Source organism: Thalassophryne amazonica, chromosome 18, assembly GCF_902500255.1.
Source record: "Thalassophryne amazonica chromosome 18, fThaAma1.1, whole genome shotgun sequence".
NCBI lineage: Eukaryota > Metazoa > Chordata > Actinopteri > Batrachoidiformes > Batrachoididae > Thalassophryne > Thalassophryne amazonica.
This window is the reverse complement of record NC_047120.1, coordinates 24,734,256-24,747,262: the sequence shown is the minus strand read 5'-3', so window position 1 is coordinate 24,747,262 and position 13,007 is coordinate 24,734,256. Positions and strand designations below refer to the sequence as shown.

General features: G+C 43.3%; 1 protein-coding gene across 4 annotated transcripts in view; it reads left to right on the top strand.

Moving 5' to 3' along the window:
* Window positions 1-13,007, top strand: part of LOC117531055 (zinc finger MIZ domain-containing protein 1-like) — a 319,309-nt gene that overhangs the window by 283,224 nt on the left and 23,078 nt on the right. The window lies entirely within an intron of this gene.

Below are 13,007 nucleotides of genomic sequence, written 5' to 3'. Positions count from 1 at the left end.
TTAGGTGGTAGTGTTGGTACTTAGGTCGGTTTAGGTTGAGCACATTTGAAGTCACGTCTAATTGTTCATGGGTGGATTTTGAGTCAGGTTGTTTATAGCATTATATTTATAAATCTAAACACATTGCGTTTCAGTAGCCTTTTCATTTGACACATACGTTTTGGATAGGTTCCAAAACGTTAGCTGTCAGATAAACCTCAGGATGGTGGTGACCAGGAGGTTACAGTGGTGAGACCTTGACCACAGGATCTTTATTTCAGTTCTCCTTCAAACAGGAGGACCTTGCTCAAGAACAGCAAGGTCCTTAATCCCCAAGTTGCTCCCATTGTGCAGTTGAACAACTTGCATGGCAGAACACTGACATTGGCATGCGTGTGTGTGTGTGCGTGTGAACAGTATTTGAATGTGAGGCATACAGGATCTAAACTGAGGCCATTAACCTTCATCAGAACACATTGTGAAACTTACTTACCAGTTTCCTAATATACACTCAACAAAAATATAAACGCAACACTTTTGGTTTTGCTCCCATTTTGTATGAGATGAACTCAAAGATCTAAACCTTTTTCCACATACACAATATCACCATTTCCCTCAAATATTGTTCACAAACCAGTCTAAATCTGTGATAGTGAGCACTTCTCCTTTGCTGAGATAATCCATCCCACCTCACAGGTGTGCCATATCAAGATGCTGATTAGACACCATGATTAGTGCACAGGTGTGCCTTAGACTGCCCACAATAAAAGGCCACTCTGAAAGGTGCAGTTTTATCACACAGCACAATGCCACAGATGTTGCAAGATTTGAGGGAGCGTGGCAGTTGGCATGCTGACAGCAGGAATGTCAACCAGAGCTGTTGCTCGTGTATTGAATGTTCATTTCTCTGCCATAAGCCGTCTCCAAGGTGTTTCAGAGAATTTGGCAGTACATCCAACCAGCCTCACAATCGCAGACCACGTGTAACCACACCAGCCCAGGACCTCCACATCCAGCATGTTCACCTCCAAGATCGTCTGAGACCAGCCACTCGGACAGCTGCTGAAACAATCGGTTTGCATAACCAAAGAATTTCTGCACAAACTGTCAGAAACCATCCCAGGGAAGCTCATCTGCATGCTCGTCGTCCTCATCGGGGTCTTGACCTGACTCCAGTTCGTCGTCGTAACCGACTTGAGTGGGCAAATGCTCACATTCGCTGACGTTTGGCACGTTGGAGAGGTGTTCTCTTCACGGATGAATCCCGGTTCACACTGTTCAGGGCAGATGGCAGACAGCGTGTGTGGCGTCGTGTGGGTGAGTGGTTTTCTGATGTCAATGTTGTGGATCGAGTGGCCCATGGTGGCGGTGGATGGATGAAGAACACAGGTGCATTTTATTGATGGCATTTTGAATTCAAAATGCACGGCCCCATGTTGCAAGGATCTGTACACAATTCTTGGAAGCTGAAAATGTCCCAGTTCTTGCATGGCCGGCATACTCACCGGACATGTCACCCATTGAGCATGTTTGGGATGCTCTGGACCGGCGTATACGACAGCGTGTACCAGTTCCTGCCAATATCCAGCAACTTCGCACAGCCATTGAAGAGGAGTGGACCAACATTCCACAGGCCACAATTGACAACCTGATCAACTCTATGCGAAGGAGATGTGTTGCACTGCATGAGGCAAATGGTGGTCACACCAGATACTGACTGGTATCCCCCCCCCCAATAAAACAAAACTGCACCTTTCAGAGTGGCCTTTTATTGTGGGCAGTCTAAGGCACACCTGTGCACTAATCATGGTGTCACTATCACAGATTTAGACTGGTTTGTGAACAATATTTGAGGGAAATGGTGATATTGTGTATGTGGAAAAAGTTTTAGATCTTTGAGTTCATCTCATACAAAATGGGAGCAAAACCAAAAGTGTTGCGTTTATATTTTTGTTGAGTGTAACTAGATAAGGTCACTTTGCAACTATTTCGAAGGGAAAAAGTCTATTGAGTATTTGGTGAATAAACAACATGTCACCTTGAGAAAGCATTAATTTTTTTATCTTTTACAAACACAATTGTTCAGTAAATAATTCAGTACCTACCACTGCTCACTGCAGTTGCTCTGATGTAAACGTCCTGAATGAAAATGGCTCAGACAGACCAGTAGCTATGAAAATTTGACACAGAGCTCAGAATTTTGCAGTCGAGTTCAACCAAGTACCATTATCAAACTGGGGTCCAAACGGACCCCAAAAGAAAACGTATTATGGCGCCCAGTATTTAATCGAAATTGAAGACAAGTGTATAGGTGACAATTACATAAAATTCCAGCTGAATAAATGTATTGGTACAGAATATATATATATATATATATATATATATATATACATGTGTGTATGTATGTATACGAGGTCTGTTAGAAAAGTATCCTATCTTTTTATTTTTTCAAAAACCTGATAGATTTGAATCACGTGTGCTTTCATGAGCCAACCTTGAACCTTCGTGCGCATGCGTGATTTTTTTCACGCCTGTCGGTTGCGTCATTTGCTTGTAAGCAGCCTTTGTGTGAGGACATGTGCAGTGCGCTCGGCAGATTTTCATTTCAAGGAAAATGGCGGAACGGCTGGAGCAACACGACTGCATCAAATTTTGCCACAAACTGGGCAATAGCCAGGTGGAAACCATTCGGATTATTCAGACGGCTTTCGGTGACGATCCTATGGGCATCACACAGATTAAGGAGCGATACAACCGGTTTAAAGACGGCCGCACAACGGTGGAGGGCGTGCCGCGCTCTGATCAGCATCAACACGCTGAAATGACCGGATCATTTCCAAAGTGAACGCTGTGGTGATGTGGGACCGTCGTGTGATTATCTGAGAAATTGCAGAAGAGGTGGACATCAGCACTTTTTCGGCACATTCCACTGTGAAAGAAGATTTTGCCATGAAAAGAGTGGCGGTGAAATTCTTCGGCACGAAGATGATGGCGCAGAAACAGCGCCTCCGTGTTGAAGTCTCACAGGACATGTTGTGACATGCCCAGCTCATTTAACCATTCGGAAGATTCAGACGGCTTTCGTGGCTTTTCAGTCATGTGACTATCCGAGAAATTGTGGACAAGCTGGACATGTCACAGCACATGCCACTGAAAGCCGGCTGAATCTTCCGAATGGTTGACGAGGTGGGCATGTCACAACATGTCCTGTCAGGCTTCATCACGGAGGCGCTGTTGCTGTGCCATCAGCTTCGCCGCCACTCTTTTCATGGCAAAATCTTCTTTCACAGTGGAATGTGCCGAAAAAGTGCTGATGTCCACCTCTTCCGCAGTTTCTCGGATAATCACACGACGGTCCCACATCACCACAGCGTTCATTTTGGAAATGATCCAGTCGTTTCAGCATGTTGATGCTGATCGGAGCGCGGCGCGCCCTCCACCGTTGTGCGGACGTCTTTAAACCGGTTGTACCGTTCCTTAATCTGTGTGATGCCCTTAGGATCGTCACCGAAAGCCGTCTGAATAATCAGAATGGTTTCCACCTGGCTGTCGCCCAGTTTGTGGCAAAATTTGATGCAGTCGCGCTGCTCCAGTTGTTCTGCCATTTCCTTGCAAAGAAAAAATGAAGAGAGACTCCACCCATCCTCACACAAAGGCTGCTTACAAGCAAATGACGCAACTGACAGGCGTGAAAAAAAATCACGCATGCGCACGAAGGTTCAAGGTTGGCTCATGCAAGCACACGTGATTCAAATCCATCAGATTTTTGAAAAAAATAAAAAGGTTGGATAGTTTACTAACAGACCTTGTGTATCTATCAAAAAATACATGCCTGGGGTCCGTCGTTCCGCGCGACCGCCTACCCAGGCCAGTGGGTGCCCTTGTGACCACATGTTGGCATGTGCATGCAGGGGTAACCACTCATCACACAGTTAAAATTTTAAACAAATCACACAATGCATCAAGGAGTTATGACATGTTGATTGTTCATCCACTAGGGGGCGCTCAGTGTACGAACAGAGGGGCTGGGTGTGTTCAGGGGCCAACCGTCATCATACATGTGAAGTTTCAAGTCAGTCAGGCAAAGCATGAAGGAGTTATCATGACTTGATGTTCTATGGCAAAGGGTCAAAATGGCGGCACCATAGCGGCCACACCCTTCAACATAGAGAAAAGCTTTAGATAACTTTTGTTCAGTATCATCTTTGGATGCTGTCAAAGAAATTTGAAGTGCATTGGACAAAATCCCTGGGAGGAGTTCGTTCAAATACAACATGTGGAAATCACGCCAAAATGAGAAGAAAATTCAAAATGGCTGACTTCCTGTTTGGAGTAGACTCATGGTGCAAGAGACTTTTTTGTACGTCTATGAAAGTCACACGTGTACCAATTTTCATCTCCCTACTCCAAAAAAAAAACCCTATGTGGAGGGGTTTTTGAAAGTTTCAAGGGGGCGCTATTGAGGCATTTTGCCCCGCCCATGGGCGACGCCCTATGAATTGTAAGAGGTTGTCATGCTCGACCTGTGTATCAATTTTCATGATGATGTGACAAAATTAAAGCCGTCAAAATGAAGAACGTAATTTCATGGCGAATGGGCAGTATTGGGCACGCCGCCACACGGACGCCGTTACTCGTAACTTCACGGTGTTCATCGCCTATGTTCACCAATTTGTTCTGCATGTTTTAGAAGTGGAATGAAGTTGATTGGGTTAAGTATGTGACATCAGGACCTCTTAAAGTAAAAATAGGACATTTCCCACCACCACCGGGGGGCGCTATGGCGCAGGTGGGAACTTAAGATATGTAGACGTTCAGGGCGGAGCCCTCATCATGTCCAGCAAGTTTGAAGGATGTACGATGATGTATGTGGGCGTGACAGCCGTTCAAAGTGAAATGGCGTGCTCCGAAAAGCTTGCCAAAGTTTGACAACCCCTAGCAGCCACGCCTTTTGACTTAATTAGAATCTTTTGATAAGTTTTGATCACCATTGTGTTGTGATGATTTTGACCAAATTTGAAGACGATCGGATAAAATCCCTAGGACGAGTTCGTTCAAATGTAAGTAGTGGAAATGGCCAAAAATGGCAAAAATTTGCTCAAAATCGAAACTTAAAATCAAAATGGCCGACTTCCTGTCGATATTTCACCATGACAGTAAGAGACTTTTTCGTGCGTCCTGGCATGGTAAATATGTGTACCGAATTTCGTGAGGCTACGACGAAAAAAGCCCAATCTGGAGGGGTTTTTGTAAATTTCTAGGGGGCGCTATTTCGCAATTTTTCTGCGACTATGTGCGACGCCCCCAAAATATCGAATTTCGGATCCGGCCGGAAGACTTTGGAAAGTTTGGTGAGTTTTTGAGCATGGGAAGAGGCCGAAATTTCGATTTCAAGAGTGAGAATAATAATAATAATAATAAATAATAATAATAATAATAATAATAATAAACAGCGCAATTACAATAGGGTCCTCGTAGGACGTTGCCTACTCGGGCCCTAATAATAAACAGCGCAATTACAATAGGGTCCTCGTAGCACGTTGCCTACTCGGGCCCTAATAATAGGCCATATACCCCCCCCCCAACCCCCCCAAAAAAGAGAAACAAGGATGGAGTGCATATAATTTGGATTCATAGTCAATATACCAATAAAAATTTTTTATATAATTACATTATATAAATTAGAAATCAAAGGAAATTCGTATTCCAGGATGTAGCAGAAATAAATACACAAATATAATGAATCTACACATCAAATATGTATTACTTGTACTTTAAGCCTGCCTAAGGTCAAATATAACTCAGAATTCTCAGGAATAAAGTATTTGTTTTAAAGCGTGAAGGTTTCAGTTTCATTGTTTTGAGTGGATCTGCTGAAGATGGTTGCTATTCAAATCCCAGGAAGCTTCCACATATGGATATCTCTAATGAGCCTAGAGGGGTGCCAAGATCCGACCAGAGCTCCTCCAGTGTGTGTTTTCATCGCACCTTTAAAAGAGAGGCTTTGACCCCCGGCCCACTGTGAAAAGGTCACAGGTGACTCAACCACCAGAGCATGCCACTGTGACACTACCGGCTCTGGCCTGCACCCTGAGGTGGGCACTAGTCCGGGCACATCTGCTCTCTGCCTAATTAGTATCATTGCCGACAAGGGCTTAAGTCTGGGACTTCGTTAATAGCAACCTGTTGCTCTGGGAAACAGTCTGGCCCCTGTAAGCTGCTTCTTTGATGCCCTGCCCATCTGATAATACAGAAGCTCATTGTTAAAAACACCTCATCAAGCAGTTTGCAGACTTTGAGGAACCTCAGGTGAAGCAGGTATAAGCCAGCCAGTCTGAATGTCGCCGTTTTTATTTTTTTATTTGTGTTGATCTGCCTCGTCCAACCTATATGTCAGTGTTGCCTTCCTTGTCTTGTAAAACTCAGTGAAGATGTTTGTGTGTGTGAGATGCAGGACCGTACCATGTCTTCTGAAGTTTTACTGCTGGTTAAGGCATCCAGTGGCTTCCATTGGTCTTAGTGTGGTTAAAAATCAATAAGCAAACTTTTAGTACTTCTGCGAGTTGTATAATCCATCATCATAGAGAGCATGTAGACTCGATCTGTGTTTGCCAGAACTCCTTAATCACTGTGGAGTAACGCAGGGGACACTTTATAAATAAATCTGAACTTAAACCACATTAACATAGAACAATAATGTAACCTTAATAACAATTCATGCAGACTTAATGTTCATCATGATGGATTACACAACTCGGAAACAGTTTCAAGAGTCTCCTTATTGATTTTCACACCCAACAGAAATGATGGAAACAATATTTTAGATAAAAAGCAAACAGTGATGTGGGATTTGTAGTAAATGAGCCAAAGTGAGGAAGCTCTGAACGGTGACCTCAGACACTCGGACAAGCTTTTGCCAGATTGCATATCCGGAATTAAGACGTAAAGTTGTAAGTTTGGAAGGAGTTTTGCTGCCAATCAGCTTATTGTAGCAGAGAGAGGAACAGATTGAATCGTGATTTGGGGGAGATGTTTAGTTTTAATGCACAAGGAATTAATTCTCAGCAGGGCGGCAGAACGCTATAGATTTACACCTTTGTGCTTTAGAGGGACACAGAAAAGCATGGCCTGTTTTAATGAAGAGATTTTCTCCATGTGCTAAGGGGATTATATTTTAAAACACTACCCTGTATAAGCAAAGGTTGTTTGTTGTGTAGCCGTGACCAAAAATAAGAGCCTCAGTGATGCGATCTGCATAAATCATCTTGAGATTGTGGCACACAATGTGTCATCTTTCAGTTAGCATTCAGTCAGTGCCAACCAGATTGTTTTGAAGCCACACTGTTTCATCTTTATCTGAAATCGTGGAACACTTCTTTTTTTTTGTTGTGAAGATAAATGTCTTATCTAGGACATTATTGATTCTGGAATCCTGCTTTTGCATGAACATGAATCGAAATTTGCATCACAAACTCGCGGTTATGGGGAAAAATAACATTAAAATTAAGGCTGAACTCATTTGAGCTCTTACCGTCTAATTGTTTGCAGTTCCAGAGTTGGGAAGATAAGTGATATAAGAGACAGGCGTTGGAAAGATGTCTCAATGGTATTTGATGTTACAACAAAGAGGATGTCAAAACAGCAACCTAGATACACTAAATCCACTTGGTTTTCTTTTCTCTGTGTGCTGTTTGCCTCCACGTGATCACATATGCCTCTGGTCTCAGTAAAACCTTTTTGGTCGGAGTCCAAGCATCACCCCCCACCACTCACTGCCCCCGTGCTGGATGAACATGGCACGACACTGTGGCCGTGTAGCCAGCAGGAGACTGTTTTTAAGCCGGGGCAGCTCTGAAATTGGCCATAAAACCAAGCTAGCAAGTCTGGCTTCCCTTCAGGCAACGGGCATAAGTACTCATTGACAAGTCTCCAACATCACTGACTTCCCAGAGAGAACAGCGGAGGGAATAATGCAAGAAAAGAAGTAGCAGACAAGACTTGTCTGGCCTAGATAGACTGTGTTAGAGCTGTTGATGCTTCAGCAACACCACACAGCTAGTACTTTCCCACCGGGGCTTCTCCTGCTAAAATACATTTCATTGTCCTTTTATTGTTTCTGTTTCGCTAGAGGTCGGTAACTAGGAGTTTGTACAAGCACCATCTGTCAGGAGGAATAGGTCACATTTTGACCCCATATGACAGCCAGGATATTCACATTTTCACTTCACTTGTCTTGCTTGTTTTTTCAGGTCAGGTCAGGTCTCAGAGCAAGCTCAGGTGTTTCAAGTTTCTACATGCACCACTTCACAGAACAGTCCTGGGGTCCGATCTGCAGCCACCCATTCTTATCTCCTGAAAGTAGCCATTTATCTGTGACAGCCAAGTAATACTTGAATGGCACCCTTGGCCTCATCCAGTTGCTGGGGCCTTCAGCACTAAGGCACCTTTAACTGTGGTATCACACTCAGTGAACAAAAAAAATTATGTAAAGTATTTCCACCCAAGTACAATGCATTAACCTATCCAGAAACAATTTTGCTGAGTGACCTAAGTGTAAATTTGTTGGGTCAACATGATGAATTTGCATTACTGTTACCTATTACGATGGTTCCGGCCAACTCAACTTGAAAAAGTAAATGTAGACCTAAATGTAAATTTGTTGGGTCAACATGATGAATTTGCATTACTGTTACGCAGTTAACATGGTTTAGGCCAATAAGATTTGTAAGGGTAAATGTAACAAAAGTAAAAAGTAAGTCCCTTCAGCTTTTCCCTTATTTGCGCTCGGGGTCGCCACTGCAAATCTGAGGTGCATCTGCATGTTGAATTGGTACAGGATGCCCTTCCTGACGCAACTCCTCATTACATGGAGAAATGTGGCAGGGGTGGGGTTTGAACCGGGAACCTTTTGTACTGAAACCAAGGGCACTAACTACTTGTCCACCACCCCTGCCCTGTAAGTAGTTACAGCTACTTTTAAAATAGTACAGTTACATATCAGCTTAACTTTACTGTGTTGGATCAGCACAATTTATGCAGATCCACCTTGGATTTGCTGTGGTGACCCTGAGTGCAAACAAGGGAGCAGCCTAAGGGACATACTGTTTTTTTTTGTTGTTACATATACTCTTACAAATGTAGTTAGCCTGACCCATGGTAAATAAGTAACAGTAACGTAAATTCATCATGATGGCCCAACAAATTTACATTTATGTCACTCAGCAAAATTGTTTCTGGCTACGTTAACACATTTTACTTGGGTGGAAATACTTTCCCTATTTTTATTTTGTTCACTGAACAAGTTAAATTTGAAGTTGTTGCATGTTATGTTAAAACTACATGATTTGAATGTGTTCACTCATAAAACTTGATTTCATAACATAGAAGCTACATGTTAGACTTACATTCATGTTACATAAAAACCACCAACACCCATGTTGTTTTTCTGGAGTGCAGTGTTTACTTAAAGTATTAGTAGTATTCCTCATTTTGGGGCTCCTTAAATAATCACTTATTTGACAAATGATTGTTATTTCAGTGGTACCCAAGTACTCTCTGGAGAGACCTACGACCAAAAACGTCTAGTCTTCCTCTTAGGTCACTCTGATTAACATCCACATCTCACAATGTTGTGTGTAAAACCAGAAGCATCAGGAATGTGAAAACCTGAACCTGTTGTCCTGCTGCAAAGGTCCACCTCTGCGAGCTCATGACTACAAACTCTTGTCAAATGTTTTTCGTCCTCATAGACATGAATTCCACTGCTGTGGTGTGATGGTGCACCCATTTACAGGGTCAGTTTTAGTTTGCACTTGCTTCTGTTTTGAAAGGGGTAACAATGTTCAAGGCAATTCAAGTCTGAGAGCATGTGACAGGGCTGTGCAGTGTCACATCCATCACACCGTCCTGTGTCTCGCATGGCAACCACCCAGACAGACAACCGGTCCATCCCCACCTCTTAAAAATTAACCATCCATCTGCCACACCCAGGTGAAACGTGGGCACCCCCTTGGTATGCTCCAGTTGCTGTGTTCAACTGTGCAGGATCATGGCCAGAGAAAAGGCCAACATGGCCAAAATGTTGTAGCTGACACTCCTTTACAATGCAAGTGATATTCCTCATCTGAGTCTTAGTAAGCTCTTGTTTGACACAGTCATTCTAGTGGTACCCAAGAATCCTCTGAAGAGACCTGGCACCACAGACTTACAGTCATCACCTTAAGTCACCGATTTGCATCCAAGTCCTGTCTTCATATATGGTTGTGTTTAAAGTGATACACATAGGTTTAGATTACCCCACCGCACCTTGGCTTTGACCCAGCTGCCCCCCACGTTAGCGCCACTTTACATTCTTTGCTTTCATGGTGTTGACAGGTCTGTAACCTTTTACACCTACTTACCAATGAAAACAAGTACGAGGGATGCACATAACCAAGGCTGACACCTGAAGAGTTAGTTCCATTTCATGTTTAAAGAGTCACTGATGAATAATGTATGGCATCTGTGTCAAACAAAAAAAAAGTTTAATGACTGCCAGGTGGGCATGACTCCAAGGCTTCTTGATGACTGGGTTGGAGAGCCGAGAGGCAGAATGAGAGAGAGGATTTATGATTCTGGATGTGCCTCATGCCAGTAGCACATACACTAGATAGTTTGGCAGTGAGTGGATCTACGGACACCATCAGTTAGTCACATTGATTTCCTTATGCAACAAGGTGAAACACTGAAATTTTTGAATTTGGAAATGCCTTACTTAAAGCACATAAGTGATCAATTCTTTGGTTAAAGCAGACATGGTTGTTTTCACATGGCCTCTTCAGTGCATTCAGTAACCAGGGACACAGGGGCTCCCTAGCTGCTCTCTTATTTTAATTGAATGTGGCCTGCAGGAGGCTTGTGTCCATTCAGGGCTTTCTGGCCAGAGTGGGGGGAGGAGAGCCTCAACCCGAGACAGAATGTGAATAGCTCTCGCTCAAAAAACTAAAGAGTCCAGCCCACTAGAGCTGGTCTTGTTAGTTTGCTCATGGTCTTTGTTCTCCTTCCAGCCTTTCTGGCTGCATGTCTTCAAACAACCCATTTGGGGGTCGTGATTCTTTCTGTCAGGTTTATAGCAAAAATTGCATTTTATTGTTGGCTTTGTTATGGGAATAAGCGATGAAATAGTGGAGATTTATGAGAGTACAGGATGTGACTGTGAAGTGATGATTGGGTAAGTACTGTAGATGTGGATGGAGAGTTTTTGTGATCAAGCAGTGCGAGACGATGCCAGGTGGAAGTCCGGGTTCGACAAGGGAGCAGGTGTCTATTTGATAGAGAACAGAGAGGAGAAGGGGGAAGAAAGGAGGGAGGGAGGAATGACAGCCATAAGAGCTCTTGGCATCTGTGTTACTTGCTGCTTCCTCAGTAGTCTCCCTTCAGCACATGGAGGGCAGGACGAAGGGAAGGAAAACACAAAGAGAACAGGAAATGTGTGTTTCATAGGACAGTAGGGTCCGATGAGGTCTACTTAATTGGCACATCACAATGTCTACAGTAAAACATGATGATAGGCAACGAAATTGGGGGTGTGGTTTTACTTTGTATATATTTTATTTGAGCCTTGTTGCACATGGACCAGCCCGGACACATCTCCACATCCAGACTCCAGGCAGGTGAACTCTTCTTGATAGCTCAGATTACCTTTTTCTGAGTCGATTGGTAAAGTACCTCCTTCAGGTACACTCTCTCGGAGCTTGCACGGACTTAGTGTCTGTGTGGCAGGGTCAGGGGCAAGGCACCACAATCGTGGCTCCTCATCATGATGCCAGTGAACCATCAACAATCCCAGAGGAACAGTACAGATCAGGTGACGTATTTGACATACCTGCGTACCTCAGACTGAACAACAAACATAAGAAGACAATTTTTAATTTTTGTCAGGTAACAAATAACCGCTTCCTTTTTGATGCTTTTAAAAAAGCTGGAGTTCTGTTGCACTGAGAGGTTGCAGTTGCAGAAAGGTTTTGCAAAGCCTGGTTAACTGTCTCCAGTGCAGGCTGTCCTGCAGTTGGTCACTGATTTATACATTGTAAAATCATACTTTCTTTCCCTTGTTTTGGTTTAGTTGGATGAGCATACCATCTTGTCCATCTAGTGTTTTGTCCATTTATTGTATAAAATGCCAAAAACATTTGCAGTGTCCTTCCATTTATTATTGTGGCTCATCTTTTTGGACTATATCCTTGACAGGTTACCAGTCCATCACAGGGCTAACAGATACTGCAGGAAGAAGTCACAAATTTTGGAGGGGCATGATGACTGCATGAAAACATGTTTCTCCACTTTTTTGTGTGGGAGGAAAGCAGCAGAATGTTTTTCAAAACTCCACTGCTGTACAGTGACGATCACCTATATCCTCTCCAACAGTTTTGTTTTTGAAGCTTTGATAAGCTTTTTTGATAAGCTGATGAATGTCAGCTGGAGTTGACAGCAGTTACAATACTCTTCTAAAGAGTCACAACAACAATGCATCAAATTGCCTGTCAAACTTCTGAAAATGGTCAACCCGCATATTCTTGAATACACCTTGCAATACTGAGAAAAACTGAGCAAACAGCACTTTGGACATGACATTATCTATTTATCAGGGTGGTGCGAGTTACTGCAAATGCAAATTTTCATCAAAGAATCATTGTTGCAGTGTCACGTTTGGTGTGCACAAACTTGAAGTGTTCTGGAATAACAGAATCATGCCTTGTAGTTGCCATGCAGGACCCAAGACTGTACCATAGTGTGGTGGACAAGACAACATGAGGGGCATTGTAACATAATTCATTAATTCATTTTCCAACCATTACTCCAGTCAAAGGTCACAGCGGGGTGGAGCCTATCCCAGCATTCACAGGGTATGAGGCAGGGTACAAACACCCTGGACAGGACGCCAGTCTGTCTCAGAGCCACATACAGTGCGTATTCACAGCACTTCACTTTGTCCACATTTTGTTATGTTACAGCCTTGCACTCAAAACACCCCATAATGACATGATTTT